General features: G+C 37.2%; 29 non-coding genes across 29 annotated transcripts; all 29 read left to right on the top strand.

The window, feature by feature from the left end:
* The first annotated feature begins 1,267 nt into the window (after window positions 1–1,267).
* Window positions 1,268–1,340, top strand: TRNAK-UUU (transfer RNA lysine (anticodon UUU)). The gene has a single exon. It is a non-coding gene; the product is annotated as a tRNA-Lys (tRNA).
* Window positions 1,341–1,667: 327 nt separating this feature from the next.
* TRNAR-UCU (transfer RNA arginine (anticodon UCU)) lies at window positions 1,668–1,758 on the top strand. The gene is given in 2 exon segments: window positions 1,668–1,704; window positions 1,723–1,758. It is a non-coding gene; the product is annotated as a tRNA-Arg (tRNA).
* A 1,518-nt stretch (window positions 1,759–3,276) lies between these two features.
* On the top strand, window positions 3,277–3,349 carry TRNAK-UUU (transfer RNA lysine (anticodon UUU)). Its single transcript has one exon. It is a non-coding gene; the product is annotated as a tRNA-Lys (tRNA).
* Window positions 3,350–3,676: 327 nt separating this feature from the next.
* Window positions 3,677–3,767, top strand: TRNAR-UCU (transfer RNA arginine (anticodon UCU)). The gene is given in 2 exon segments: window positions 3,677–3,713; window positions 3,732–3,767. It is a non-coding gene; the product is annotated as a tRNA-Arg (tRNA).
* A 1,518-nt stretch (window positions 3,768–5,285) lies between these two features.
* On the top strand, window positions 5,286–5,358 carry TRNAK-UUU (transfer RNA lysine (anticodon UUU)). The gene has a single exon. It is a non-coding gene; the product is annotated as a tRNA-Lys (tRNA).
* Window positions 5,359–5,685: 327 nt separating this feature from the next.
* On the top strand, window positions 5,686–5,776 carry TRNAR-UCU (transfer RNA arginine (anticodon UCU)). The gene is given in 2 exon segments: window positions 5,686–5,722; window positions 5,741–5,776. It is a non-coding gene; the product is annotated as a tRNA-Arg (tRNA).
* Window positions 5,777–7,294: 1,518 nt separating this feature from the next.
* TRNAK-UUU (transfer RNA lysine (anticodon UUU)) lies at window positions 7,295–7,367 on the top strand. Its single transcript has one exon. It is a non-coding gene; the product is annotated as a tRNA-Lys (tRNA).
* A 1,160-nt stretch (window positions 7,368–8,527) lies between these two features.
* Window positions 8,528–8,600, top strand: TRNAK-UUU (transfer RNA lysine (anticodon UUU)). Its single transcript has one exon. It is a non-coding gene; the product is annotated as a tRNA-Lys (tRNA).
* A 327-nt stretch (window positions 8,601–8,927) lies between these two features.
* TRNAR-UCU (transfer RNA arginine (anticodon UCU)) lies at window positions 8,928–9,018 on the top strand. The gene is given in 2 exon segments: window positions 8,928–8,964; window positions 8,983–9,018. It is a non-coding gene; the product is annotated as a tRNA-Arg (tRNA).
* A 1,518-nt stretch (window positions 9,019–10,536) lies between these two features.
* On the top strand, window positions 10,537–10,609 carry TRNAK-UUU (transfer RNA lysine (anticodon UUU)). The gene has a single exon. It is a non-coding gene; the product is annotated as a tRNA-Lys (tRNA).
* A 327-nt stretch (window positions 10,610–10,936) lies between these two features.
* Window positions 10,937–11,027, top strand: TRNAR-UCU (transfer RNA arginine (anticodon UCU)). Its single transcript is given in 2 exon segments — window positions 10,937–10,973; window positions 10,992–11,027. It is a non-coding gene; the product is annotated as a tRNA-Arg (tRNA).
* A 445-nt stretch (window positions 11,028–11,472) lies between these two features.
* On the top strand, window positions 11,473–11,545 carry TRNAK-UUU (transfer RNA lysine (anticodon UUU)). The gene has a single exon. It is a non-coding gene; the product is annotated as a tRNA-Lys (tRNA).
* Window positions 11,546–12,541: 996 nt separating this feature from the next.
* TRNAK-UUU (transfer RNA lysine (anticodon UUU)) lies at window positions 12,542–12,614 on the top strand. The gene has a single exon. It is a non-coding gene; the product is annotated as a tRNA-Lys (tRNA).
* Window positions 12,615–12,941: 327 nt separating this feature from the next.
* Window positions 12,942–13,032, top strand: TRNAR-UCU (transfer RNA arginine (anticodon UCU)). Its single transcript is given in 2 exon segments — window positions 12,942–12,978; window positions 12,997–13,032. It is a non-coding gene; the product is annotated as a tRNA-Arg (tRNA).
* A 1,518-nt stretch (window positions 13,033–14,550) lies between these two features.
* Window positions 14,551–14,623, top strand: TRNAK-UUU (transfer RNA lysine (anticodon UUU)). The gene has a single exon. It is a non-coding gene; the product is annotated as a tRNA-Lys (tRNA).
* Window positions 14,624–14,950: 327 nt separating this feature from the next.
* TRNAR-UCU (transfer RNA arginine (anticodon UCU)) lies at window positions 14,951–15,041 on the top strand. The gene is given in 2 exon segments: window positions 14,951–14,987; window positions 15,006–15,041. It is a non-coding gene; the product is annotated as a tRNA-Arg (tRNA).
* A 445-nt stretch (window positions 15,042–15,486) lies between these two features.
* Window positions 15,487–15,559, top strand: TRNAK-UUU (transfer RNA lysine (anticodon UUU)). The gene has a single exon. It is a non-coding gene; the product is annotated as a tRNA-Lys (tRNA).
* Window positions 15,560–16,555: 996 nt separating this feature from the next.
* TRNAK-UUU (transfer RNA lysine (anticodon UUU)) lies at window positions 16,556–16,628 on the top strand. Its single transcript has one exon. It is a non-coding gene; the product is annotated as a tRNA-Lys (tRNA).
* Window positions 16,629–16,955: 327 nt separating this feature from the next.
* TRNAR-UCU (transfer RNA arginine (anticodon UCU)) lies at window positions 16,956–17,046 on the top strand. The gene is given in 2 exon segments: window positions 16,956–16,992; window positions 17,011–17,046. It is a non-coding gene; the product is annotated as a tRNA-Arg (tRNA).
* Window positions 17,047–18,564: 1,518 nt separating this feature from the next.
* TRNAK-UUU (transfer RNA lysine (anticodon UUU)) lies at window positions 18,565–18,637 on the top strand. Its single transcript has one exon. It is a non-coding gene; the product is annotated as a tRNA-Lys (tRNA).
* A 327-nt stretch (window positions 18,638–18,964) lies between these two features.
* Window positions 18,965–19,055, top strand: TRNAR-UCU (transfer RNA arginine (anticodon UCU)). The gene is given in 2 exon segments: window positions 18,965–19,001; window positions 19,020–19,055. It is a non-coding gene; the product is annotated as a tRNA-Arg (tRNA).
* Window positions 19,056–19,500: 445 nt separating this feature from the next.
* TRNAK-UUU (transfer RNA lysine (anticodon UUU)) lies at window positions 19,501–19,573 on the top strand. Its single transcript has one exon. It is a non-coding gene; the product is annotated as a tRNA-Lys (tRNA).
* A 996-nt stretch (window positions 19,574–20,569) lies between these two features.
* TRNAK-UUU (transfer RNA lysine (anticodon UUU)) lies at window positions 20,570–20,642 on the top strand. The gene has a single exon. It is a non-coding gene; the product is annotated as a tRNA-Lys (tRNA).
* Window positions 20,643–20,969: 327 nt separating this feature from the next.
* TRNAR-UCU (transfer RNA arginine (anticodon UCU)) lies at window positions 20,970–21,060 on the top strand. The gene is given in 2 exon segments: window positions 20,970–21,006; window positions 21,025–21,060. It is a non-coding gene; the product is annotated as a tRNA-Arg (tRNA).
* A 1,518-nt stretch (window positions 21,061–22,578) lies between these two features.
* TRNAK-UUU (transfer RNA lysine (anticodon UUU)) lies at window positions 22,579–22,651 on the top strand. Its single transcript has one exon. It is a non-coding gene; the product is annotated as a tRNA-Lys (tRNA).
* Window positions 22,652–22,978: 327 nt separating this feature from the next.
* Window positions 22,979–23,069, top strand: TRNAR-UCU (transfer RNA arginine (anticodon UCU)). The gene is given in 2 exon segments: window positions 22,979–23,015; window positions 23,034–23,069. It is a non-coding gene; the product is annotated as a tRNA-Arg (tRNA).
* A 445-nt stretch (window positions 23,070–23,514) lies between these two features.
* Window positions 23,515–23,587, top strand: TRNAK-UUU (transfer RNA lysine (anticodon UUU)). Its single transcript has one exon. It is a non-coding gene; the product is annotated as a tRNA-Lys (tRNA).
* Window positions 23,588–24,583: 996 nt separating this feature from the next.
* Window positions 24,584–24,656, top strand: TRNAK-UUU (transfer RNA lysine (anticodon UUU)). Its single transcript has one exon. It is a non-coding gene; the product is annotated as a tRNA-Lys (tRNA).
* A 327-nt stretch (window positions 24,657–24,983) lies between these two features.
* TRNAR-UCU (transfer RNA arginine (anticodon UCU)) lies at window positions 24,984–25,074 on the top strand. The gene is given in 2 exon segments: window positions 24,984–25,020; window positions 25,039–25,074. It is a non-coding gene; the product is annotated as a tRNA-Arg (tRNA).
* The last annotated feature ends 1,053 nt before the right edge of the window (window positions 25,075–26,127 follow it).

Raw genomic sequence — 26,127 nt, 5'->3', positions numbered from 1 at the left:
AATGAGATAGTAGCAATTTCAGGACTTACAATAAGGTTAAATTTACTGAAGAGATTTCAAATGCTTGAAGTACCAATTCATTATTATATTCCGCGTATTCAGTACTTAATACCGGCAACCATCTTAAGAAACGTAGTGATAGTTGGGACACTTCCAAATGTTGATAAGGTCATTTTGTGGAGTGACCTGTCCGAGCCTGGGTAGCTCAGTCGGGAGAGCATGAGACTTTTAATCTGAGGGCCCAGGGTTCAAGTCCCTGTTCAGGCGGCTTGGTTAAAGAAAAGGTATATCAATTGCATACTCTTTTCAGGATCCAATGAATGGGGAGTCCTATTAGAGATGTTTCAAAAAAGTCTTAATCAAGTCATTACATACCCATCTGTCTTCTACATTCTTTGACAAGGGTTAAGAAGACTTACCCAAACTGTATCATGTAGTTTGTTGATTATCTTTTACCCAATTCAATGTTCAAAATGTAAGGTAGTGTCCGATTAACTTGATAAAGTTGGTCAACAGCTGATAGGTCATCTTTTTATTTGTGAATCTCTGATCACCGTGTTGAATCAGGTCGGATCTCTAGTGCAATGGATAGCGGCTTGGAGTCCTAGACGAATGTAGCAAAAGCATTCAAAGGCTTTGTGTTCAAACACCAGCTGGGTCAATTTTATCCCTCCTCTTATTTTATAACTAATTGAAACAGTAACAAGCAATGCCTGCGTCTGCATCACCAGAAACATTTACCAAAATGGCAGTGAAAGAAAGTCTACTTAAACAGAGACTGTTTGCTTTGAAAACATTGCATAATCTATGCCCAAGAGGAAATTCCCAAAGATACTGCTGAAAATGTATGTAATTTAGTAGGTAGTAATAGTATTTGGCACTTTATTGATTTCACAATGTCATTTTAGACACATGATTTCTAAGTCAGCCGAAAATGAGATAGTACAAATTTCAGGATTTAAAATGGATTACGTGTGCTGCTGAAATTTCAAATGCTTAACACCTTCAATGCTACAGGAGATTTTCCTCCTGTGCTGAATGATCTGTAAATCCATTGTTCATGACGAGCTCAGCTCGTCATAAGCACACGACAAGTGTACTGCACGAAGAGCTGAGCTCGTCATGAGCATGGAAGGGGTTAAAACATCAATTTGTTATTAAACTCTACAAATTTGATTGCTAATGTATGTAACCATATTAATACACAGAGTGTAGGTCAGTGTACGTCCACATTTGTTTAGCTGTTTTTAAGACAGTGTATAGCAGAGCCTGGATAGCTCAGTCGGTAGAGCATCAGACTTTTAATCTGAGGAACCAGGGTTCAAGTCCCTGTTCAGGCGGGTGCTTCCTTTAAAGAAAAATTACTCTAATTGGATGCTCTTTTTGTGTTCCCCTGCATGACGAATAAGATATTCCATTACTAAAATTGCAAAAACGTCTTTCATGGAGTTGTGAAATGCACATCTGCCTCATATATCATGTGCCATTTGACTAAACTTAAGTCGTACGTAGATTTACCTAAGGTATCATGTAACTTGAGACGGTGAATATAATTTCCCCAATTCAATATTCAAAATAAATCCATGGTTATAGTATCAAATGAACTTTATAAAGCTGATCAACATTATTTCATTTCAGAATATCTCTGCACCTCATCAGAGCGTATTGGCTCTGTGGCGCAATGGATAGCGCATTGGACTTCTAGGTGAATGTAAAAAAGATATTCAAAGGTTGTGGGTTCGAATCCCACCAGAGTCAGTTTTATCCCTATTTATTTCATAACTGTTTAAAAGAGTAATAAACAGTGCATGCATGCTTCTGCTTCACCAAAAAGGGCAGTGAAAGGAAGTCTATTTTAAATAGATACTATTCAAGTTACGCAATCTTTGCAGAAGAGGAAATTGGCAGCTGTACTTATGAAAATGTAATTTACTCAGAAGTAAGATTTTGGGCCCTTCCTTAATTTTACAATGTCAATAAAAACATATGAATTCTAAGTCAGCAAAAAAAATGAGATAGTAGCAATTTCAGGACTTACAATAAGGTTAAATTTACTGAAGAGATTTCAAATGCTTGAAGTACCAATTCATTATTATATTCCGCGTATTCAGTACTTAATACCGGCAACCATCTTAAGAAACGTAGTGATAGTTGGGACACTTCCAAATGTTGATAAGGTCATTTTGTGGAGTGACCTGTCCGAGCCTGGGTAGCTCAGTCGGGAGAGCATCAGACTTTTAATCTGAGGGCCCAGGGTTCAAGTCCCTGTTCAGGCGGCTTGGTTAAAGAAAAGGTATATCAATTGCATACTCTTTTCAGGATCCAATGAATGGGGAGTCCTATTAGAGATGTTTCAAAAAAGTCTTAATCAAGTCATTACATACCCATCTGTCTTCTACATTCTTTGACAAGGGTTAAGAAGACTTACCCAAACTGTATCATGTAGTTTGTTGATTATCTTTTACCCAATTCAATGTTCAAAATGTAAGGTAGTGTCCGATTAACTTGATAAAGTTGGTCAACAGCTGATAGGTCATCTTTTTATTTGTGAATCTCTGATCACCGTGTTGAATCAGGTCGGATCTCTAGTGCAATGGATAGCGGCTTGGAGTCCTAGACGAATGTAGCAAAAGCATTCAAAGGCTTTGTGTTCAAACACCAGCTGGGTCAATTTTATCCCTCCTCTTATTTTATAACTAATTGAAACAGTAACAAGCAATGCCTACGTCTGCATCACCAGAAACATTTACCAAAATGGCAGTGAAAGAAAGTCTACTTAAACAGAGACTGTTTGCTTTGAAAACATTGCATAATCTATGCCCAAGAGGAAGTTCCCAAAGAAACTGCTGAAAATGTATGTAATTTAGTAGGTAGTAATAGTATTTGGCACTTTATTGATTTCACAAGGTCATTTTAGACACATGATTTCTAAGTCAGCCGAAAATGAGATAGTACAAATTTCAGGATTTAAAATGGATTACGTGTGCTGCTGAAATTTCAAATGCTTAACACCTTCAATGCTACAGGAGATTTTCCTCCTGTGCTGAATGATCTGTAAATCCATTGTTCATGACGAGCTGAGCTCGTCATAAGCACACGACAAGTGTACTGCACGACGAGCTGAGCTCGTCATGAGCATGGAAGGGGTTAAAACATCAATTTGTTATTAAACTCTACAAATTTGATTGCTAATATATGTAACCATATTAATACACAGAGTGTAGGTCAGTGTACGTCCACATTTGTTTAGCTGATTTTAAGACAGAGTATAGCAGAGCCTGGATAGCTCAGTCGGTAGAGCATCAGACTTTTAATCTGAGGGTCCAGGGTTCAAGTCCCTGTTCAGGCGGTTGCTTCCTTTAAAGAAAAATTACTCTAATTGGATGCTCTTTTTGTGTTCCCCTGCATGACGAATAAGATATTCCATTACTAAAATTGCAAAAACGTCTTTCATGGAGTTGTGAAATGCACATCTGCCTCATATATCATGTGCCTTTTGCCTAAACTTAAGTCGTACGTAGACTTACCTAAGGTATCATGTAACTTGAGACGGTGAATATAATTTCCCCAATTCAATATTCAAAATAAATCCATGGTTATAGTATCAAATGAACTTTATAAAGCTGATCAACATTATTTCATTTCAGAATATCTCTGCACCTCATCAGAGTGTATTGGCTCTGTGGCGCAATGGATAGCGCATTGGACTTCTAGGTGAATGTAAAAAAGATATTCAAAGGTTGTGGGTTCGAATCCCACCAGAGTCAGTTTTATCCCTATTTATTTCATAACTGTTTAAAAGAGTAATAAACAGTGCATGCATGCTTCTGCTTCACCAAAAAGGGCAGTGAAAGGAAGTCTATTTTAAATAGATACTATTCAAGTTACGCAATCTTTGCAGAAGAGGAAATTGGCAGCTGTACTTATGAAAATGTAATTTACTCAGAAGTAAGATTTTGGGCCCTTCCTTAATTTTACAATGTCAATAAAAACATATGAATTCTAAGTCAGCAAAAAAAATGAGATAGTAGCAATTTCAGGACTTACAATAAGGTTAAATTTACTGAAGAGATTTCAAATGCTTGAAGTACCAATTCATTATTATATTCCGCGTATTCAGTACTTAATACCGGCAACCATCTTAAGAAACATAGTGATAGTTGGGACACTTCCAAATGTTGATAAGGTCATTTTGTGGAGCGCCCTCTCCGAGCCTGGATAGCTCAGTCGGGAGAGCATCAAACTTTTAATCTGAGGGCCCAGGGTTCAAGTCCCTGTTCAGGCGGCTTGGTTAAAGAAAAGGTATATCAATTGCATACTCTTTTCAGGATCCAATGAATGGGGAGTCCTATTAGAGATGTTTCAAAAAAGTCTTAATCAAGTCATTACATACCCATCTGTCTTCTACATTCTTTGACAAGGGTTAAGAAGACTTACCCAAACTGTATCATGTAGTTTGTTGATTATCTTTTACCCAATTCAATGTTCAAAATGTAAGGTAGTGTCCGATTAACTTGATAAAGTTGGTCAACAGCTGATAGGTCATCTTTTTATTTGTGAATCTCTGATCACCGTGTTGAATCAGGTCGGATCTCTAGTGCAATGGATAGCGGCTTGGAGTCCTAGACGAATGTAGCAAAAGCATTCAAAGGCTTTGTGTTCAAACACCAGCTGGGTCAATTTTATCCCTCCTCTTATTTTATAACTAATTGAAACAGTAACAAGCAATGCCTGCGTCTGCATCACCAGAAACATTTACCAAAATGGCAGTGAAAGAAAGTCTACTTAAACAGAGACTGTTTGCTTTGAAAACATTGCATAATCTATGCCCAAGAGGAAATTCCCAAAGATACTGCTGAAAATGTATGTAATTTAGTAGGTAGTAATAGTATTTGGCACTTTATTGATTTCACAATGTCATTTTAGACACATGATTTCTAAGTCAGCCGAAAATGAGATAGTACAAATTTCAGGATTTAAAATGGATTACGTGTGCTGCTGAAATTTCAAATGCTTAACACCTTCAATGCTACAGGAGATTTTCCTCCTGTGCTGAATGATCTGTAAATCCATTGTTCATGACGAGCTCAGCTCGTCATAAGCACACGACAAGTGTACTGCACGAAGAGCTGAGCTCGTCATGAGCATGGAAGGGGTTAAAACATCAATTTGTTATTAAACTCTACAAATTTGATTGCTAATGTATGTAACCATATTAATACACAGAGTGTAGGTCAGTGTACGTCCACATTTGTTTAGCTGTTTTTAAGACAGTGTATAGCAGAGCCTGGATAGCTCAGTCGGTAGAGCATCAGACTTTTAATCTGAGGAACCAGGGTTCAAGTCCCTGTTCAGGCGGGTGCTTCCTTTAAAGAAAAATTACTCTAATTGGATGCTCTTTTTGTGTTCCCCTGCATGACGAATAAGATATTCCATTACTAAAATTGCAAAAATGTCTTTCATGGAGTTGTGAAATGCACATCTACCTCATATATCATGTGCCATTTGACTAAACTTAAGTCGTACGTAGATTTACCTAAGGTATCATGTAACTTGAGACGGTGAATATAATTTCCCCAATTCAATATTCAAAATAAATCCATGGTTATAGTATCAAATGAACTTTATAAAGCTGATCAACATTATTTCATTTCAGAATATCTCTGCACCTCATCAGAGCGTATTGGCTCTGTGGCGCAATGGATAGCGCATTGGACTTCTAGGTGAATGTAAAAAAGATATTCAAAGGTTGTGGGTTCGAATCCCACCAGAGTCAGTTTTATCCCTATTTATTTCATAACTGTTTAAAAGAGTAATAAACAGTGCATGCATGCTTCTGCTTCACCAAAAAGGGCAGTGAAAGGAAGTCTATTTTAAATAGATACTATTCAAGTTACGCAATCTTTGCAGAAGAGGAAATTGGCAGCTGTACTTATGAAAATGTAATTTACTCAGAAGTAAGATTTTGGGCCCTTCCTTAATTTTACAATGTCAATAAAAACATATGAATTCTAAGTCAGCAAAAAAAATGAGATAGTAGCAATTTCAGGACTTACAATAAGGTTAAATTTACTGAAGAGATTTCAAATGCTTGAAGTACCAATTCATTATTATATTCCGCGTATTCAGTACTTAATACCGGCAACCATCTTAAGAAACGTAGTGATAGTTGGGACACTTCCAAATGTTGATAAGGTCATTTTGTGGAGTGACCTGTCCGAGCCTGGGTAGCTCAGTCGGGAGAGCATGAGACTTTTAATCTGAGGGCCCAGGGTTCAAGTCCCTGTTCAGGCGGCTTGGTTAAAGAAAAGGTATATCAATTGCATACTCTTTTCAGGATCCAATGAATGGGGAGTCCTATTAGAGATGTTTCAAAAAAGTCTTAATCAAGTCATTACATACCCATCTGTCTTCTACATTCTTTGACAAGGGTTAAGAAGACTTACCCAAACTGTATCATGTAGTTTGTTGATTATCTTTTACCCAATTCAATGTTCAAAATGTAAGGTAGTGTCCGATTAACTTGATAAAGTTGGTCAACAGCTGATAGGTCATCTTTTTATTTGTGAATCTCTGATCACCGTGTTGAATCAGGTCGGATCTCTAGTGCAATGGATAGCGGCTTGGAGTCCTAGACGAATGTAGCAAAAGCATTCAAAGGCTTTGTGTTCAAACACCAGCTGGGTCAATTTTATCCCTCCTCTTATTTTATAACTAATTGAAACAGTAACAAGCAATGCCTGCGTCTGCATCACCAGAAACATTTACCAAAATGGCAGTGAAAGAAAGTCTACTTAAACAGAGACTGTTTGCTTTGAAAACATTGCATAATCTATGCCCAAGAGGAAATTCCCAAAGATACTGCTGAAAATGTATGTAATTTAGTAGGTAGTAATAGTATTTGGCACTTTATTGATTTCACAATGTCATTTTAGACACATGATTTCTAAGTCAGCCGAAAATGAGATAGTACAAATTTCAGGATTTAAAATGGATTACGTGTGCTGCTGAAATTTCAAATGCTTAACACCTTCAATGCTACAGGAGATTTTCCTCCTGTGCTGAATGATCTGTAAATCCATTGTTCATGACGAGCTGAGCTCGTCATAAGCACACGACAAGTGTACTGCACGAAGAGCTGAGCTCGTCATGAGCATGGAAGGGGTTAAAACATCAATTTGTTATTAAACTCTACAAATTTGATTGCTAATATATGTAACCATATTAATACATAGAGTGTAGGTCAGTGTACGTCCACATTTGTTTAGCTGATTTTAAGACAGAGTATAGCAGAGCCTGGATAGCTCAGTCGGTAGAGCATCAGACTTTTAATCTGAGGGTCCAGGGTTCAAGTCCCTGTTCAGGCGGTTGCTTCATTTAAACCATCTTAAGAAACGTAGTGATAGTTGGGACACTTCCAAATGTTGATAAGGTCATTTTGTGGAGCGACCTCTCTGAGCCAGGATAGCTCAGTCGGGAGAGCATCAGACTTTTAATCTGAGGGCCCAGGGTTCAAGTCCCTGTTCAGGCGGCTTGGTTAAAGAAAAGGTATATCAATTGCATACTCTTTTCAGGATCCAATGAATGGGGAGTCCTATTAGAGATGTTTCAAAAAAGTCTTAATCAAGTCATTACATACCCATCTATCTTCTACATTCTTTGACAAGGGTTAAGAAGACTTACCCAAACTGTATCATGTAGTTTGTTGATTATCTTTTACCCAATTCAATGTTCAAAATGTAAGGTAGTGTCCGATTAACTTGATAAAGTTGGTCAACAGCTGATAGGTCATCTTTTTATTTGTGAATCTCTGATCACCGTGTTGAATCAGGTCGGATCTCTAGTGCAATGGATAGCGGCTTGGAGTCCTAGACGAATGTAGCAAAAGCATTCAAAGGCTTTGTGTTCAAACACCAGCTGGGTCAATTTTATCCCTCCTCTTATTTTATAACTAATTGAAACAGTAACAAGCAATGCCTGCGTCTGCATCACCAGAAACATTTACCAAAATGGCAGTGAAAGAAAGTCTACTTAAACAGAGACTGTTTGCTTTGAAAACATTGCATAATCTATGCCCAAGAGGAAATTCCCAAAGATACTGCTGAAAATGTAATTTAGTAGGTAGTAATAGTATTTGGCACTTTATTGATTTCACAATGTCATTTTAGACACATGATTTCTAAGTCAGCCGAAAATGAGATAGTACAAATTTCAGGATTTAAAATGGATTACGTGTGCTGCTGAAATTTCAAATGCTTAACACCTTCAATGCTACAGGAGATTTTCCTCCTGTGCTGAATGATCTGTAAATCCATTGTTCATGACGAGCTCAGCTCGTCATAAGCACACGACAAGTGTACTGCACGACGAGCTGAGCTCGTCATGAGCATGGAAGGGGTTAAAACATCAATTTGTTATTAAACTCTACAAATTTGATTGCTAATGTATGTAACCATATTAATACACAGAGTGTAGGTCAGTGTACGTCCACATTTGTTTAGCTGTTTTTAAGACAGTGTATAGCAGAGCCTGGATAGCTCAGTCGGTAGAGCATCAGACTTTTAATCTGAGGAACCAGGGTTCAAGTCCCTGTTCAGGCGGGTGCTTCCTTTAAAGAAAAATTACTCTAATTGGATGCTCTTTTTGTGTTCCCCTGCATGACGAATAAGATATTCCATTACTAAAATTGCAAAAACGTCTTTCATGGAGTTGTGAAATGCACATCTGCCTCATATATCATGTGCCATTTGACTAAACTTAAGTCGTACGTAGATTTACCTAAGGTATCATGTAACTTGAGACGGTGAATATAATTTCCCCAATTCAATATTCAAAATAAATCCATGGTTATAGTATCAAATGAACTTTATAAAGCTGATCAACATTATTTCATTTCAGAATATCTCTGCACCTCATCAGAGCGTATTGGCTCTGTGGCGCAATGGATAGCGCATTGGACTTCTAGGTGAATGTAAAAAAGATATTCAAAGGTTGTGGGTTCGAATCCCACCAGAGTCAGTTTTAGCCCTATTTATTTCATAACTGTTTAAAAGAGTAATAAACAGTGCATGCATGCTTCTGCTTCACCAAAAAGGGCAGTGAAAGGAAGTCTATTTTAAATAGATACTATTCAAGTTACGCAATCTTTGCAGAAGAGGAAATTGGCAGCTGTACTTATGAAAATGTAATTTACTCAGAAGTAAGATTTTGGGCCCTTCCTTAATTTTACAATGTCAATAAAAACATATGAATTCTAAGTCAGCAAAAAAAATGAGATAGTAGCAATTTCAGGACTTACAATAAGGTTAAATTTACTGAAGAGATTTCAAATGCTTGAAGTACCAATTCATTATTATATTCCGCGTATTCAGTACTTAATACCGGCAACCATCTTAAGAAACGTAGTGATAGTTGGGACACTTCCAAATGTTGATAAGGTCATTTTGTGGAGTGACCTGTCCGAGCCTGGGTAGCTCAGTCGGGAGAGCATCAGACTTTTAATCTGAGGGCCCAGGGTTCAAGTCCCTGTTCAGGCGGCTTGGTTAAAGAAAAGGTATATCAATTGCATACTCTTTTCAGGATCCAATGAATGGGGAGTCCTATTAGAGATGTTTCAAAAAAGTCTTAATCAAGTCATTACATACCCATCTGTCTTCTACATTCTTTGACAAGGGTTAAGAAGACTTACCCAAACTGTATCATGTAGTTTGTTGATTATCTTTTACCCAATTCAATGTTCAAAATGTAAGGTAGTGTCCGATTAACTTGATAAAGTTGGTCAACAGCTGATAGGTCATCTTTTTATTTGTGAATCTCTGATCACCGTGTTGAATCAGGTCGGATCTCTAGTGCAATGGATAGCGGCTTGGAGTCCTAGACGAATGTAGCAAAAGCATTCAAAGGCTTTGTGTTCAAACACCAGCTGGGTCAATTTTATCCCTCCTCTTATTTTATAACTAATTGAAACAGTAACAAGCAATGCCTACGTCTGCATCACCAGAAACATTTACCAAAATGGCAGTGAAAGAAAGTCTACTTAAACAGAGACTGTTTGCTTTGAAAACATTGCATAATCTATGCCCAAGAGGAAGTTCCCAAAGAAACTGCTGAAAATGTATGTAATTTAGTAGGTAGTAATAGTATTTGGCACTTTATTAATTTCACAAGGTCATTTTAGACACATGATTTCTAAGTCAGCCGAAAATGAGATAGTACAAATTTCCGGATTTAAAATGGATTACGTGTGCTGCTGAAATTTCAAATGCTTAACACCTTCAATGCTACAGGAGATTTTCCTCCTGTGCTGAATGATCTGTAAATCCATTGTTCATGACGAGCTGAGCTCGTCATAAGCACACGACAAGTGTACTGCACGAAGAGCTGAGCTCGTCATGAGCATGGAAGGGGTTAAAACATCAATTTGTTATTAAACTCTACAAATTTGATTGCTAATATATGTAACCATATTAATACATAGAGTGTAGGTCAGTGTACGTCCACATTTGTTTAGCTGATTTTAAGACAGAGTATAGCAGAGCCTGGATAGCTCAGTCGGTAGAGCATCAGACTTTTAATCTGAGGGTCCAGGGTTCAAGTCCCTGTTCAGGCGGTTGTTTCATTTAAAGAAAAATTACTCTAATTGGATGCTCTTTTTGTGTTCCCCTGCATGACGAATAAGATATTCCATTACTAAAATTGCAAAAACGTCTTTCATGGAGTTGTGAAATGCACATCTGCCTCATATATCATGTGCCTTTTGACTAAACTTAAGTCGTACGTAGACTTACCTAAGGTATCATGTAACTTGAGACGGTGAATATAATTTCCCCAATTCAATATTCAAAATAAATCCATGGTTATAGTATCAAATGAACTTTATAAAGCTGATCAACATTATTTCATTTCAGAATATCTCTGCACCTAATCAGAGCGTATTGGCTCTGTGGCGCAATGGATAGCGCATTGGACTTCTAGGTGAATGTAAAAAAGATATTCAAAGGTTGTGGGTTCGAATCCCACCAGAGTCAGTTTTATCCCTATTTATTTCATAACTGTTTAAAAGAGTAATAAACAGTGCATGCATGCTTCTGCTTCACCAAAAAGGGCAGTGAAAGGAAGTCTATTTTAAATAGATACTATTCAAATTACGCAATCTTTGCAGAAGAGGAAATTGGCAGCTGTACTTATGAAAATGTAATTTACTCAGAAGTAAGATTTTGGGCCCTTCCTTAATTTTACAATGTCAATAAAAACATATGACTTCTAAGTCAGCAAAAAAAATGAGATAGTAGCAATTTCAGGACTTACAATAAGGTTAAATTTACTGAAGAGATTTCAAATGCTTGAAGTGCCAATTCATTATTATATTCCGCGTATTCAGTACTTAATACCGGCAACCATCTTAAGAAACGTAGTGATAGTTGGGACACTTCCAAATGTTGATAAGGTCATTTTGTGGAGCGACCTCTCCGAGCCTGGATAGCTCAGTCGGGAGAGCATCAGACTTTTAATCTGAGGGCCCAGGGTTCAAGTCCCTGTTCAGGCGGCTTGGTTAAAGAAAAGGTATATCAATTGCATACTCTTTTCAGGATCCAATGAATGGGGAGTCCTATTAGAGATGTTTCAAAAAAGTCTTAATCAAGTCATTACATACCCATCTGTCTTCTACATTCTTTGACAAGGGTTAAGAAGACTTACCCAAACTGTATCATGTAGTTTGTTGATTATCTTTTACCCAATTCAATGTTCAAAATGTAAGGTAGTGTCCGATTAACTTGATAAAGTTGGTCAACAGCTGATAGGTCATCTTTTTATTTGTGAATCTCTGATCACCGTGTTGAATCAGGTCGGATCTCTAGTGCAATGGATAGCGGCTTGGAGTCCTAGACGAATGTAGCAAAAGCATTCAAAGGCTTTGTGTTCAAACACCAGCTGGGTCAATTTTATCCCTCCTCTTATTTTATAACTAATTGAAACAGTAACAAGCAATGCCTGCGTCTGCATCACCAGAAACATTTACCAAAATGGCAGTGAAAGAAAGTCTACTTAAACAGAGACTGTTTGCTTTGAAAACATTGCATAATCTATGCCCAAGAGGAAATTCCCAAAGATACTGCTGAAAATGTAATTTAGTAGGTAGTAATAGTATTTGGCACTTTATTGATTTCACAATGTCATTTTAGACACATGATTTCTAAGTCAGCCGAAAATGAGATAGTACAAATTTCAGGATTTAAAATGGATTACGTGTGCTGCTGAAATTTCAAATGCTTAACACCTTCAATGCTACAGGAGATTTTCCTCCTGTGCTGAATGATCTGTAAATCCATTGTTCATGACGAGCTCAGCTCGTCATAAGCACACGACAAGTGTACTGCACGACGAGCTGAGCTCGTCATGAGCATGGAAGGGGTTAAAACATCAATTTGTTATTAAACTCTACAAATTTGATTGCTAATGTATGTAACCATATTAATACACAGAGTGTAGGTCAGTGTACGTCCACATTTGTTTAGCTGTTTTTAAGACAGTGTATAGTAGAGCCTGGATAGCTCAGTCGGTAGAGCATCAGACTTTTAATCTGAGGAACCAGGGTTCAAGTCCCTGTTCAGGCGGGTGCTTCCTTTAAAGAAAAATTACTCTAATTGGATGCTCTTTTTGTGTTCCCCTGCATGACGAATAAGATATTCCATTACTAAAATTGCAAAAACGTCTTTCATGGAGTTGTGAAATGCACATCTGCCTCATATATCATGTGCCATTTGACTAAACTTAAGTCGTACGTAGATTTACCTAAGGTATCATGTAACTTGAGACGGTGAATATAATTTCCCCAATTCAATATTCAAAATAAATCCATGGTTATAGTATCAAATGAACTTTATAAAGCTGATCAACATTATTTCATTTCAGAATATCTCTGCACCTCATCAGAGCGTATTGGCTCTGTGGCGCAATGGATAGCGCATTGGACTTCTAGGTGAATGTAAAAAAGATATTCAAAGGTTGTGGGTTCGAATCCCACCAGAGTCAGTTTTATCCCTATTTATTTCATAACTGTTTAAAAGAGTAATAAACAGTGCATGCATGCTTCTGCTTCACCAAAAAGGGCAGTGAAAGGAAGTCTATTTTAAATAGATACTATTCAAGTTACGCAATCTTTGCAGAAGAGGAAATTGGCAGCTGTACTTATGAAAATGTAATTTACTCAGAAGTAAGATTTTGGGCCCTTCCTTAATTTTACAATGTCAATAAAAACATATGAATTCTAAGTCAGCAAAAAAAATGAGATAGTAGCAATTTCAGGACTTACAATAAGGTTAAATTTACTGAAGAGATTTCAAATGCTTGAAGTACCAATTCATTATTATATTCCGCGTATTCAGTACTTAATACCGGCAACCATCTTAAGAAACGTAGTGATAGTTGGGACACTTCCAAATGTTGATAAGGTCATTTTGTGGAGTGACCTGTCCGAGCCTGGGTAGCTCAGTCGGGAGAGCATCAGACTTTTAATCTGAGGGCCCAGGGTTCAAGTCCCTGTTCAGGCGGCTTGGTTAAAGAAAAGGTATATCAATTGCATACTCTTTTCAGGATCCAATGAATGGGGAGTCCTATTAGAGATGTTTCAAAAAAGTCTTAATCAAGTCATTACATACCCATCTGTCTTCTACATTCTTTGACAAGGGTTAAGAAGACTTACCCAAACTGTATCATGTAGTTTGTTGATTATCTTTTACCCAATTCAATGTTCAAAATGTAAGGTAGTGTCCGATTAACTTGATAAAGTTGGTCAACAGCTGATAGGTCATCTTTTTATTTGTGAATCTCTGATCACCGTGTTGAATCAGGTCGGATCTCTAGTGCAATGGATAGCGGCTTGGAGTCCTAGACGAATGTAGCAAAAGCATTCAAAGGCTTTGTGTTCAAACACCAGCTGGGTCAATTTTATCCCTCCTCTTATTTTATAACTAATTGAAACAGTAACAAGCAATGCCTACGTCTGCATCACCAGAAACATTTACCAAAATGGCAGTGAAAGAAAGTCTACTTAAACAGAGACTGTTTGCTTTGAAAACATTGCATAATCTATGCCCAAGAGGAAGTTCCCAAAGAAACTGCTGAAAATGTATGTAATTTAGTAGGTAGTAATAGTATTTGGCACTTTATTAATTTCACAAGGTCATTTTAGACACATGATTTCTAAGTCAGCCGAAAATGAGATAGTACAAATTTCCGGATTTAAAATGGATTACGTGTGCTGCTGAAATTTCAAATGCTTAACACCTTCAATGCTACAGGAGATTTTCCTCCTGTGCTGAATGATCTGTAAATCCATTGTTCATGACGAGCTGAGCTCGTCATAAGCACACGACAAGTGTACTGCACGAAGAGCTGAGCTCGTCATGAGCATGGAAGGGGTTAAAACATCAATTTGTTATTAAACTCTACAAATTTGATTGCTAATATATGTAACCATATTAATACATAGAGTGTAGGTCAGTGTACGTCCACATTTGTTTAGCTGATTTTAAGACAGAGTATAGCAGAGCCTGGATAGCTCAGTCGGTAGAGCATCAGACTTTTAATCTGAGGGTCCAGGGTTCAAGTCCCTGTTCAGGCGGTTGTTTCATTTAAAGAAAAATTACTCTAATTGGATGCTCTTTTTGTGTTCCCCTGCATGACGAATAAGATATTCCATTACTAAAATTGCAAAAACGTCTTTCATGGAGTTGTGAAATGCACATCTGCCTCATATATCATGTGCCTTTTGACTAAACTTAAGTCGTACGTAGACTTACCTAAGGTATCATGTAACTTGAGACGGTGAATATAATTTCCCCAATTCAATATTCAAAATAAATCCATGGTTATAGTATCAAATGAACTTTATAAAGCTGATCAACATTATTTCATTTCAGAATATCTCTGCACCTAATCAGAGCGTATTGGCTCTGTGGCGCAATGGATAGCGCATTGGACTTCTAGGTGAATGTAAAAAAGATATTCAAAGGTTGTGGGTTCGAATCCCACCAGAGTCAGTTTTATCCCTATTTATTTCATAACTGTTTAAAAGAGTAATAAACAGTGCATGCATGCTTCTGCTTCACCAAAAAGGGCAGTGAAAGGAAGTCTATTTTAAATAGATACTATTCAAATTACGCAATCTTTGCAGAAGAGGAAATTGGCAGCTGTACTTATGAAAATGTAATTTACTCAGAAGTAAGATTTTGGGCCCTTCCTTAATTTTACAATGTCAATAAAAACATATGACTTCTAAGTCAGCAAAAAAAATGAGATAGTAGCAATTTCAGGACTTACAATAAGGTTAAATTTACTGAAGAGATTTCAAATGCTTGAAGTGCCAATTCATTATTATATTCCGCGTATTCAGTACTTAATACCGGCAACCATCTTAAGAAACGTAGTGATAGTTGGGACACTTCCAAATGTTGATAAGGTCATTTTGTGGAGCGACCTCTCCGAGCCTGGATAGCTCAGTCGGGAGAGCATCAGACTTTTAATCTGAGGGCCCAGGGTTCAAGTCCCTGTTCAGGCGGCTTGGTTAAAGAAAAGGTATATCAATTGCATACTCTTTTCAGGATCCAATGAATGGGGAGTCCTATTAGAGATGTTTCAAAAAAGTCTTAATCAAGTCATTACATACCCATCTGTCTTCTACATTCTTTGACAAGGGTTAAGAAGACTTACCCAAACTGTATCATGTAGTTTGTTGATTATCTTTTACCCAATTCAATGTTCAAAATGTAAGGTAGTGTCCGATTAACTTGATAAAGTTGGTCAACAGCTGATAGGTCATCTTTTTATTTGTGAATCTCTGATCACCGTGTTGAATCAGGTCGGATCTCTAGTGCAATGGATAGCGGCTTGGAGTCCTAGACGAATGTAGCAAAAGCATTCAAAGGCTTTGTGTTCAAACACCAGCTGGGTCAATTTTATCCCTCCTCTTATTTTATAACTAATTGAAACAGTAACAAGCAATGCCTGCGTCTGCATCACCAGAAACATTTACCAAAATGGCAGTGAAAGAAAGTCTACTTAAACAGAGACTGTTTGCTTTGAAAACATTGCATAATCTATGCCCAAGAGGAAATTCCCAAAGATACTGCTGAAAATGTAATTTAGTAGGTAGTAATAGTATTTGGCACTTTATTGATTTCACAATGTCATTTTAGACACATGATTTCTAAGTCAGCCGAAAATGAGATAGTACAAATTTCAGGATTTAAAATGGATTACGTGTGCTGCTGAAATTTCAAATGCTTAACACCTTCAATGCTACAGGAGATTTTCCTCCTGTGCTGAATGATCTGTAAATCCATTGTTCATGACGAGCTCAGCTCGTCATAAGCACACGACAAGTGTACTGCACGACGAGCTGAGCTCGTCATGAGCATGGAAGGGGTTAAAACATCAATTTGTTATTAAACTCTACAAATTTGATTGCTAATGTATGTAACCATATTAATACACAGAGTGTAGGTCAGTGTACGTCCACATTTGTTTAGCTGTTTTTAAGACAGTGTATAGTAGAGCCTGGATAGCTCAGTCGGTAGAGCATCAGACTTTTAATCTGAGGAACCAGGGTTCAAGTCCCTGTTCAGGCGGGTGCTTCCTTTAAAGAAAAATTACTCTAATTGGATGCTCTTTTTGTGTTCCCCTGCATGACGAATAAGATATTCCATTACTAAAATTGCAAAAACGTCTTTCATGGAGTTGTGAAATGCACATCTGCCTCATATATCATGTGCCATTTGACTAAACTTAAGTCGTACGTAGATTTACCTAAGGTATCATGTAACTTGAGACGGTGAATATAATTTCCCCAATTCAATATTCAAAATAAATCCATGGTTATAGTATCAAATGAACTTTATAAAGCTGATCAACATTATTTCATTTCAGAATATCTCTGCACCTCATCAGAGCGTATTGGCTCTGTGGCGCAATGGATAGCGCATTGGACTTCTAGGTGAATGTAAAAAAGATATTCAAAGGTTGTGGGTTCGAATCCCACCAGAGTCAGTTTTATCCCTATTTATTTCATAACTGTTTAAAAGAGTAATAAACAGTGCATGCATGCTTCTGCTTCACCAAAAAGGGCAGTGAAAGGAAGTCTATTTTAAATAGATACTATTCAAGTTACGCAATCTTTGCAGAAGAGGAAATTGGCAGCTGTACTTATGAAAATGTAATTTACTCAGAAGTAAGATTTTGGGCCCTTCCTTAATTTTACAATGTCAATAAAAACATATGAATTCTAAGTCAGCAAAAAAAATGAGATAGTAGCAATTTCAGGACTTACAATAAGGTTAAATTTACTGAAGAGATTTCAAATGCTTGAAGTACCAATTCATTATTATATTCCGCGTATTCAGTACTTAATACCGGCAACCATCTTAAGAAACGTAGTGATAGTTGGGACACTTCCAAATGTTGATAAGGTCATTTTGTGGAGTGACCTGTCCGAGCCTGGGTAGCTCAGTCGGGAGAGCATCAGACTTTTAATCTGAGGGCCCAGGGTTCAAGTCCCTGTTCAGGCGGCTTGGTTAAAGAAAAGGTATATCAATTGCATACTCTTTTCAGGATCCAATGAATGGGGAGTCCTATTAGAGATGTTTCAAAAAAGTCTTAATCAAGTCATTACATACCCATCTGTCTTCTACATTCTTTGACAAGGGTTAAGAAGACTTACCCAAACTGTATCATGTAGTTTGTTGATTATCTTTTACCCAATTCAATGTTCAAAATGTAAGGTAGTGTCCGATTAACTTGATAAAGTTGGTCAACAGCTGATAGGTCATCTTTTTATTTGTGAATCTCTGATCACCGTGTTGAATCAGGTCGGATCTCTAGTGCAATGGATAGCGGCTTGGAGTCCTAGACGAATGTAGCAAAAGCATTCAAAGGCTTTGTGTTCAAACACCAGCTGGGTCAATTTTATCCCTCCTCTTATTTTATAACTAATTGAAACAGTAACAAGCAATGCCTACGTCTGCATCACCAGAAACATTTACCAAAATGGCAGTGAAAGAAAGTCTACTTAAACAGAGACTGTTTGCTTTGAAAACATTGCATAATCTATGCCCAAGAGGAAGTTCCCAAAGAAACTGCTGAAAATGTATGTAATTTAGTAGGTAGTAATAGTATTTGGCACTTTATTAATTTCACAAGGTCATTTTAGACACATGATTTCTAAGTCAGCCGAAAATGAGATAGTACAAATTTCCGGATTTAAAATGGATTACGTGTGCTGCTGAAATTTCAAATGCTTAACACCTTCAATGCTACAGGAGATTTTCCTCCTGTGCTGAATGATCTGTAAATCCATTGTTCATGACGAGCTGAGCTCGTCATAAGCACACGACAAGTGTACTGCACGAAGAGCTGAGCTCGTCATGAGCATGGAAGGGGTTAAAACATCAATTTGTTATTAAACTCTACAAATTTGATTGCTAATATATGTAACCATATTAATACATAGAGTGTAGGTCAGTGTACGTCCACATTTGTTTAGCTGATTTTAAGACAGAGTATAGCAGAGCCTGGATAGCTCAGTCGGTAGAGCATCAGACTTTTAATCTGAGGGTCCAGGGTTCAAGTCCCTGTTCAGGCGGTTGTTTCATTTAAAGAAAAATTACTCTAATTGGATGCTCTTTTTGTGTTCCCCTGCATGACGAATAAGATATTCCATTACTAAAATTGCAAAAACGTCTTTCATGGAGTTGTGAAATGCACATCTGCCTCATATATCATGTGCCTTTTGACTAAACTTAAGTCGTACGTAGACTTACCTAAGGTATCATGTAACTTGAGACGGTGAATATAATTTCCCCAATTCAATATTCAAAATAAATCCATGGTTATAGTATCAAATGAACTTTATAAAGCTGATCAACATTATTTCATTTCAGAATATCTCTGCACCTAATCAGAGCGTATTGGCTCTGTGGCGCAATGGATAGCGCATTGGACTTCTAGGTGAATGTAAAAAAGATATTCAAAGGTTGTGGGTTCGAATCCCACCAGAGTCAGTTTTATCCCTATTTATTTCATAACTGTTTAAAAGAGTAATAAACAGTGCATGCATGCTTCTGCTTCACCAAAAAGGGCAGTGAAAGGAAGTCTATTTTAAATAGATACTATTCAAATTACGCAATCTTTGCAGAAGAGGAAATTGGCAGCTGTACTTATGAAAATGTAATTTACTCAGAAGTAAGATTTTGGGCCCTTCCTTAATTTTACAATGTCAATAAAAACATATGACTTCTAAGTCAGCAAAAAAAATGAGATAGTAGCAATTTCAGGACTTACAATAAGGTTAAATTTACTGAAGAGATTTCAAATGCTTGAAGTGCCAATTCATTATTATATTCCGCGTATTCAGTACTTAATACCGGCAACCATCTTAAGAAACGTAGTGATAGTTGGGACACTTCCAAATGTTGATAAGGTCATTTTGTGGAGCGACCTCTCCGAGCCTGGATAGCTCAGTCGGGAGAGCATCAGACTTTTAATCTGAGGGCCCAGGGTTCAAGTCCCTGTTCAGGCGGCTTGGTTAAAGAAAAGGTATATCAATTGCATACTCTTTTCAGGATCCAATGAATGGGGAGTCCTATTAGAGATGTTTCAAAAAAGTCTTAATCAAGTCATTACATACCCATCTGTCTTCTACATTCTTTGACAAGGGTTAAGAAGACTTACCCAAACTGTATCATGTAGTTTGTTGATTATCTTTTACCCAATTCAATGTTCAAAATGTAAGGTAGTGTCCGATTAACTTGATAAAGTTGGTCAACAGCTGATAGGTCATCTTTTTATTTGTGAATCTCTGATCACCGTGTTGAATCAGGTCGGATCTCTAGTGCAATGGATAGCGGCTTGGAGTCCTAGACGAATGTAGCAAAAGCATTCAAAGGCTTTGTGTTCAAACACCAGCTGGGTCAATTTTATCCCTCCTCTTATTTTATAACTAATTGAAACAGTAACAAGCAATGCCTGCGTCTGCATCACCAGAAACATTTACCAAAATGGCAGTGAAAGAAAGTCTACTTAAACAGAGACTGTTTGCTTTGAAAACATTGCATAATCTATGCCCAAGAGGAAATTCCCAAAGATACTGCTGAAAATGTAATTTAGTAGGTAGTAATAGTATTTGGCACTTTATTGATTTCACAATGTCATTTTAGACACATGATTTCTAAGTCAGCCGAAAATGAGATAGTACAAATTTCAGGATTTAAAATGGATTACGTGTGCTGCTGAAATTTCAAATGCTTAACACCTTCAATGCTACAGGAGATTTTCCTCCTGTGCTGAATGATCTGTAAATCCATTGTTCATGACGAGCTCAGCTCGTCATAAGCACACGACAAGTGTACTGCACGACGAGCTGAGCTCGTCATGAGCATGGAAGGGGTTAAAACATCAATTTGTTATTAAACTCTACAAATTTGATTGCTAATGTATGTAACCATATTAATACACAGAGTGTAGGTCAGTGTACGTCCACATTTGTTTAGCTGTTTTTAAGACAGTGTATAGCAGAGCCTGAATAGCTCAGTCGGTAGAGCATCAGACTTTTAATCTGAGGAACCAGGGTTCAAGTCCCTGTTCAGGCGGGTGCTTCCTTTAAAGAAAAATTACTCTAATTGGATGCTCTTTTTGTGTTCCCCTGCATGACGAATAAGATATTCCATTACTAAAATTGCAAAAACGTCTTTCATGGAGTTGTGAAATGCACATCTGCCTCATATATCATGTGCCATTTGACTAAACTTAAGTCGTACGTAGATTTACCTAAGGTATCATGTAACTTGAGACGGTGAATATAATTTCCCCAATTCAATATTCAAAATAAATCCATGGTTATAGTATCAAATGAACTTTATAAAGCTGATCAACATTATTTCATTTCAGAATATCTCTGCACCTCATCAGAGTGTATTGGCTCTGTGGCGCAATGGATAGCGCATTGGACTTCTAGGTGAATGTAAAAAAGATATTCAAAGGTTGTGGGTTCGAATCCCACCAGAGTCAGTTTTATCCCTATTTATTTCATAACTGTTTAAAAGAGTAATAAACAGTGCATGCATGCTTCTGCTTCACCAAAAAGGGCAGTGAAAGGAAGTCTATTTTAAATAGATACTATTCAAGTTACGCAATCTTTGCAGAAGAGGAAATTGGCAGCTGTACTTATGAAAATGTAATTTACTCAGAAGTAAGATTTTGGGCCCTTCCTTAATTTTACAATGTCAATAAAAACATATGAATTCTAAGTCAGCAAAAAAAATGAGATAGTAGCAATTTCAGGACTTACAATAAGGTTAAATTTACTGAAGAGATTTCAAATGCTTGAAGTACCAATTCATTATTATATTCCGCGTATTCAGTACTTAATACCGGCAACCATCTTAAGAAACGTAGTGATAGTTGGGACACTTCCAAATGTTGATAAGGTCATTTTGTGGAGTGACCTGTCCGAGCCTGGGTAGCTCAGTCGGGAGAGCATCAGACTTTTAATCTGAGGGCCCAGGGTTCAAGTCCCTGTTCAGGCGGCTTGGTTAAAGAAAAGGTATATCAATTGCATACTCTTTTCAGGATCCAATGAATGGGGAGTCCTATTAGAGATGTTTCAAAAAAGTCTTAATCAAGTCATTACATACCCATCTGTCTTCTACATTCTTTGACAAGGGTTAAGAAGACTTACCCAAACTGTATCATGTAGTTTGTTGATTATCTTTTACCCAATTCAATGTTCAAAATGTAAGGTAGTGTCCGATTAACTTGATAAAGTTGGTCAACAGCTGATAGGTCATCTTTTTATTTGTGAATCTCTGATCACCGTGTTGAATCAGGTCGGATCTCTAGTGCAATGGATAGCGGCTTGGAGTCCTAGACGAATGTAGCAAAAGCATTCAAAGGCTTTGTGTTCAAACACCAGCTGGGTCAATTTTATCCCTCCTCTTATTTTATAACTAATTGAAACAGTAACAAGCAATGCCTACGTCTGCATCACCAGAAACATTTACCAAAATGGCAGTGAAAGAAAGTCTACTTAAACAGAGACTGTTTGCTTTGAAAACATTGCATAATCTATGCCCAAGAGGAAGTTCCCAAAGAAACTGCTGAAAATGTATGTAATTTAGTAGGTAGTAATAGTATTTGGCACTTTATTAATTTCACAAGGTCATTTTAGACACATGATTTCTAAGTCAGCCGAAAATGAGATAGTACAAATTTCTGGATTTAAAATGGATTACGTGTGCTGCTGAAATTTCAAATGCTTAACACCTTCAATGCTACAGGAGATTTTCCTCCTGTGCTGAATGATCTGTAAATCCATTGTTCATGACGAGCTGAGCTCGTCATAAGCACACGACAAGTGTACTGCACGAAGAGCTGAGCTCGTCATGAGCATGGAAGGGGTTAAAACATCAATTTGTTATTAAACTCTACAAATTTGATTGCTAATATATGTAACCATATTAATACATAGAGTGTAGGTCAGTGTACGTCCACATTTGTTTAGCTGATTTTAAGACAGAGTATAGCAGAGCCTGGATAGCTCAGTCGGTAGAGCATCAGACTTTTAATCTGAGGGTCCAGGGTTCAAGTCCCTGTTCAGGCGGTTGTTTCATTTAAAGAAAAATTACTCTAATTGGATGCTCTTTTTGTGTTCCCCTGCATGACGAATAAGATATTCCATTACTAAAATTGCAAAAACGTCTTTCATGGAGTTGTGAAATGCACATCTGCCTCATATATCATGTGCCTTTTGACTAAACTTAAGTCGTACGTAGACTTACCTAAGGTATCATGTAACTTGAGACGGTGAATATAATTTCCCCAATTCAATATTCAAAATAAATCCATGGTTATAGTATCAAATGAACTTTATAAAGCTGATCAACATTATTTCATTTCAGAATATCTCTGCACCTAATCAGAGCGTATTGGCTCTGTGGCGCAATGGATAGCGCATTGGACTTCTAGGTGAATGTAAAAAAGATATTCAAAGGTTGTGGGTTCGAATCCCACCAGAGTCAGTTTTATCCCTATTTATTTCATAACTGTTTAAAAGAGTAATAAACAGTGCATGCATGCTTCTGCTTCACCAAAAAGGGCAGTGAAAGGAAGTCTATTTTAAATAGATACTATTCAAATTACGCAATCTTTGCAGAAGAGGAAATTGGCAGCTGTACTTATGAAAATGTAATTTACTCAGAAGTAAGATTTTGGGCCCTTCCTTAATTTTACAATGTCAATAAAAACATATGACTTCTAAGTCAGCAAAAAAAATGAGATAGTAGCAATTTCAGGACTTACAATAAGGTTAAATTTACTGAAGAGATTTCAAATGCTTGAAGTGCCAATTCATTATTATATTCCGCGTATTCAGTACTTAATACCGGCAACCATCTTAAGAAACGTAGTGATAGTTGGGACACTTCCAAATGTTGATAAGGTCATTTTGTGGAGCGACCTCTCCGAGCCTGGATAGCTCAGTCGGGAGAGCATCAGACTTTTAATCTGAGGGCCCAGGGTTCAAGTCCCTGTTCAGGCGGCTTGGTTAAAGAAAAGGTATATCAATTGCATACTCTTTTCAGGATCCAATGAATGGGGAGTCCTATTAGAGATGTTTCAAAAAAGTCTTAATCAAGTCATTACATACCCATCTGTCTTCTACATTCTTTGACAAGGGTTAAGAAGACTTACCCAAACTGTATCATGTAGTTTGTTGATTATCTTTTACCCAATTCAATGTTCAAAATGTAAGGTAGTGTCCGATTAACTTGATAAAGTTGGTCAACAGCTGATAGGTCATCTTTTTATTTGTGAATCTCTGATCACCGTGTTGAATCAGGTCGGATCTCTAGTGCAATGGATAGCGGCTTGGAGTCCTAGACGAATGTAGCAAAAGCATTCAAAGGCTTTGTGTTCAAACACCAGCTGGGTCAATTTTATCCCTCCTCTTATTTTATAACTAATTGAAACAGTAACAAGCAATGCCTGCGTCTGCATCACCAGAAACATTTACCAAAATGGCAGTGAAAGAAAGTCTACTTAAACAGAGACTGTTTGCTTTGAAAACATTGCATAATCTATGCCCAAGAGGAAATTCCCAAAGATACTGCTGAAAATGTAATTTAGTAGGTAGTAATAGTATTTGGCACTTTATTGATTTCACAATGTCATTTTAGACACATGATTTCTAAGTCAGCCGAAAATGAGATAGTACAAATTTCAGGATTTAAAATGGATTACGTGTGCTGCTGAAATTTCAAATGCTTAACACCTTCAATGCTACAGGAGATTTTCCTCCTGTGCTGAATGATCTGTAAATCCATTGTTCATGACGAGCTCAGCTCGTCATAAGCACACGACAAGTGTACTGCACGACGAGCTGAGCTCGTCATGAGCATGGAAGGGGTTAAAACATCAATTTGTTATTAAACTCTACAAATTTGATTGCTAATGTATGTAACCATATTAATACACAGAGTGTAGGTCAGTGTACGTCCACATTTGTTTAGCTGTTTTTAAGACAGTGTATAGCAGAGCCTGAATAGCTCAGTCGGTAGAGCATCAGACTTTTAATCTGAGGAACCAGGGTTCAAGTCCCTGTTCAGGCGGGTGCTTCCTTTAAAGAAAAATTACTCTAATTGGATGCTCTTTTTGTGTTCCCCTGCATGACGAATAAGATATTCCATTACTAAAATTGCAAAAACGTCTTTCATGGAGTTGTGAAATGCACATCTGCCTCATATATCATGTGCCATTTGACTAAACTTAAGTCGTACGTAGATTTACCTAAGGTATCATGTAACTTGAGACGGTGAATATAATTTCCCCAATTCAATATTCAAAATAAATCCATGGTTATAGTATCAAATGAACTTTATAAAGCTGATCAACATTATTTCATTTCAGAATATCTCTGCACCTCATCAGAGTGTATTGGCTCTGTGGCGCAATGGATAGCGCATTGGACTTCTAGGTGAATGTAAAAAAGATATTCAAAGGTTGTGGGTTCGAATCCCACCAGAGTCAGTTTTATCCCTATTTATTTCATAACTGTTTAAAAGAGTAATAAACAGTGCATGCATGCTTCTGCTTCACCAAAAAGGGCAGTGAAAGGAAGTCTATTTTAAATAGATACTATTCAAGTTACGCAATCTTTGCAGAAGAGGAAATTGGCAGCTGTACTTATGAAAATGTAATTTACTCAGAAGTAAGATTTTGGGCCCTTCCTTAATTTTACAATGTCAATAAAAACATATGAATTCTAAGTCAGCAAAAAAAATGAGATAGTAGCAATTTCAGGACTTACAATAAGGTTAAATTTACTGAAGAGATTTCAAATGCTTGAAGTACCAATTCATTATTATATTCCGCGTATTCAGTACTTAATACCGGCAACCATCTTAAGAAACGTAGTGATAGTTGGGACACTTCCAAATGTTGATAAGGTCATTTTGTGGAGTGACCTGTCCGAGCCTGGGTAGCTCAGTCGGGAGAGCATCAGACTTTTAATCTGAGGGCCCAGGGTTCAAGTCCCTGTTCAGGCGGCTTGGTTAAAGAAAAGGTATATCAATTGCATACTCTTTTCAGGATCCAATGAATGGGGAGTCCTATTAGAGATGTTTCAAAAAAGTCTTAATCAAGTCATTACATACCCATCTGTCTTCTACATTCTTTGACAAGGGTTAAGAAGACTTACCCAAACTGTATCATGTAGTTTGTTGATTATCTTTTACCCAATTCAATGTTCAAAATGTAAGGTAGTGTCCGATTAACTTGATAAAGTTGGTCAACAGCTGATAGGTCATCTTTTTATTTGTGAATCTCTGATCACCGTGTTGAATCAGGTCGGATCTCTAGTGCAATGGATAGCGGCTTGGAGTCCTAGACGAATGTAGCAAAAGCATTCAAAGGCTTTGTGTTCAAACACCAGCTGGGTCAATTTTATCCCTCCTCTTATTTTATAACTAATTGAAACAGTAACAAGCAATGCCTACGTCTGCATCACCAGAAACATTTACCAAAATGGCAGTGAAAGAAAGTCTACTTAAACAGAGACTGTTTGCTTTGAAAACATTGCAT

Source organism: Lissotriton helveticus, chromosome 1_1 (genome assembly GCF_964261635.1).
Source record: "Lissotriton helveticus chromosome 1_1, aLisHel1.1, whole genome shotgun sequence".
In the NCBI taxonomy this organism is placed as follows: Eukaryota; Metazoa; Chordata; class Amphibia; order Caudata; family Salamandridae; genus Lissotriton; species Lissotriton helveticus.
The sequence above is the reverse complement of the archived record's forward strand: the minus strand, read 5'-3'. Positions and strand labels throughout refer to the sequence as shown.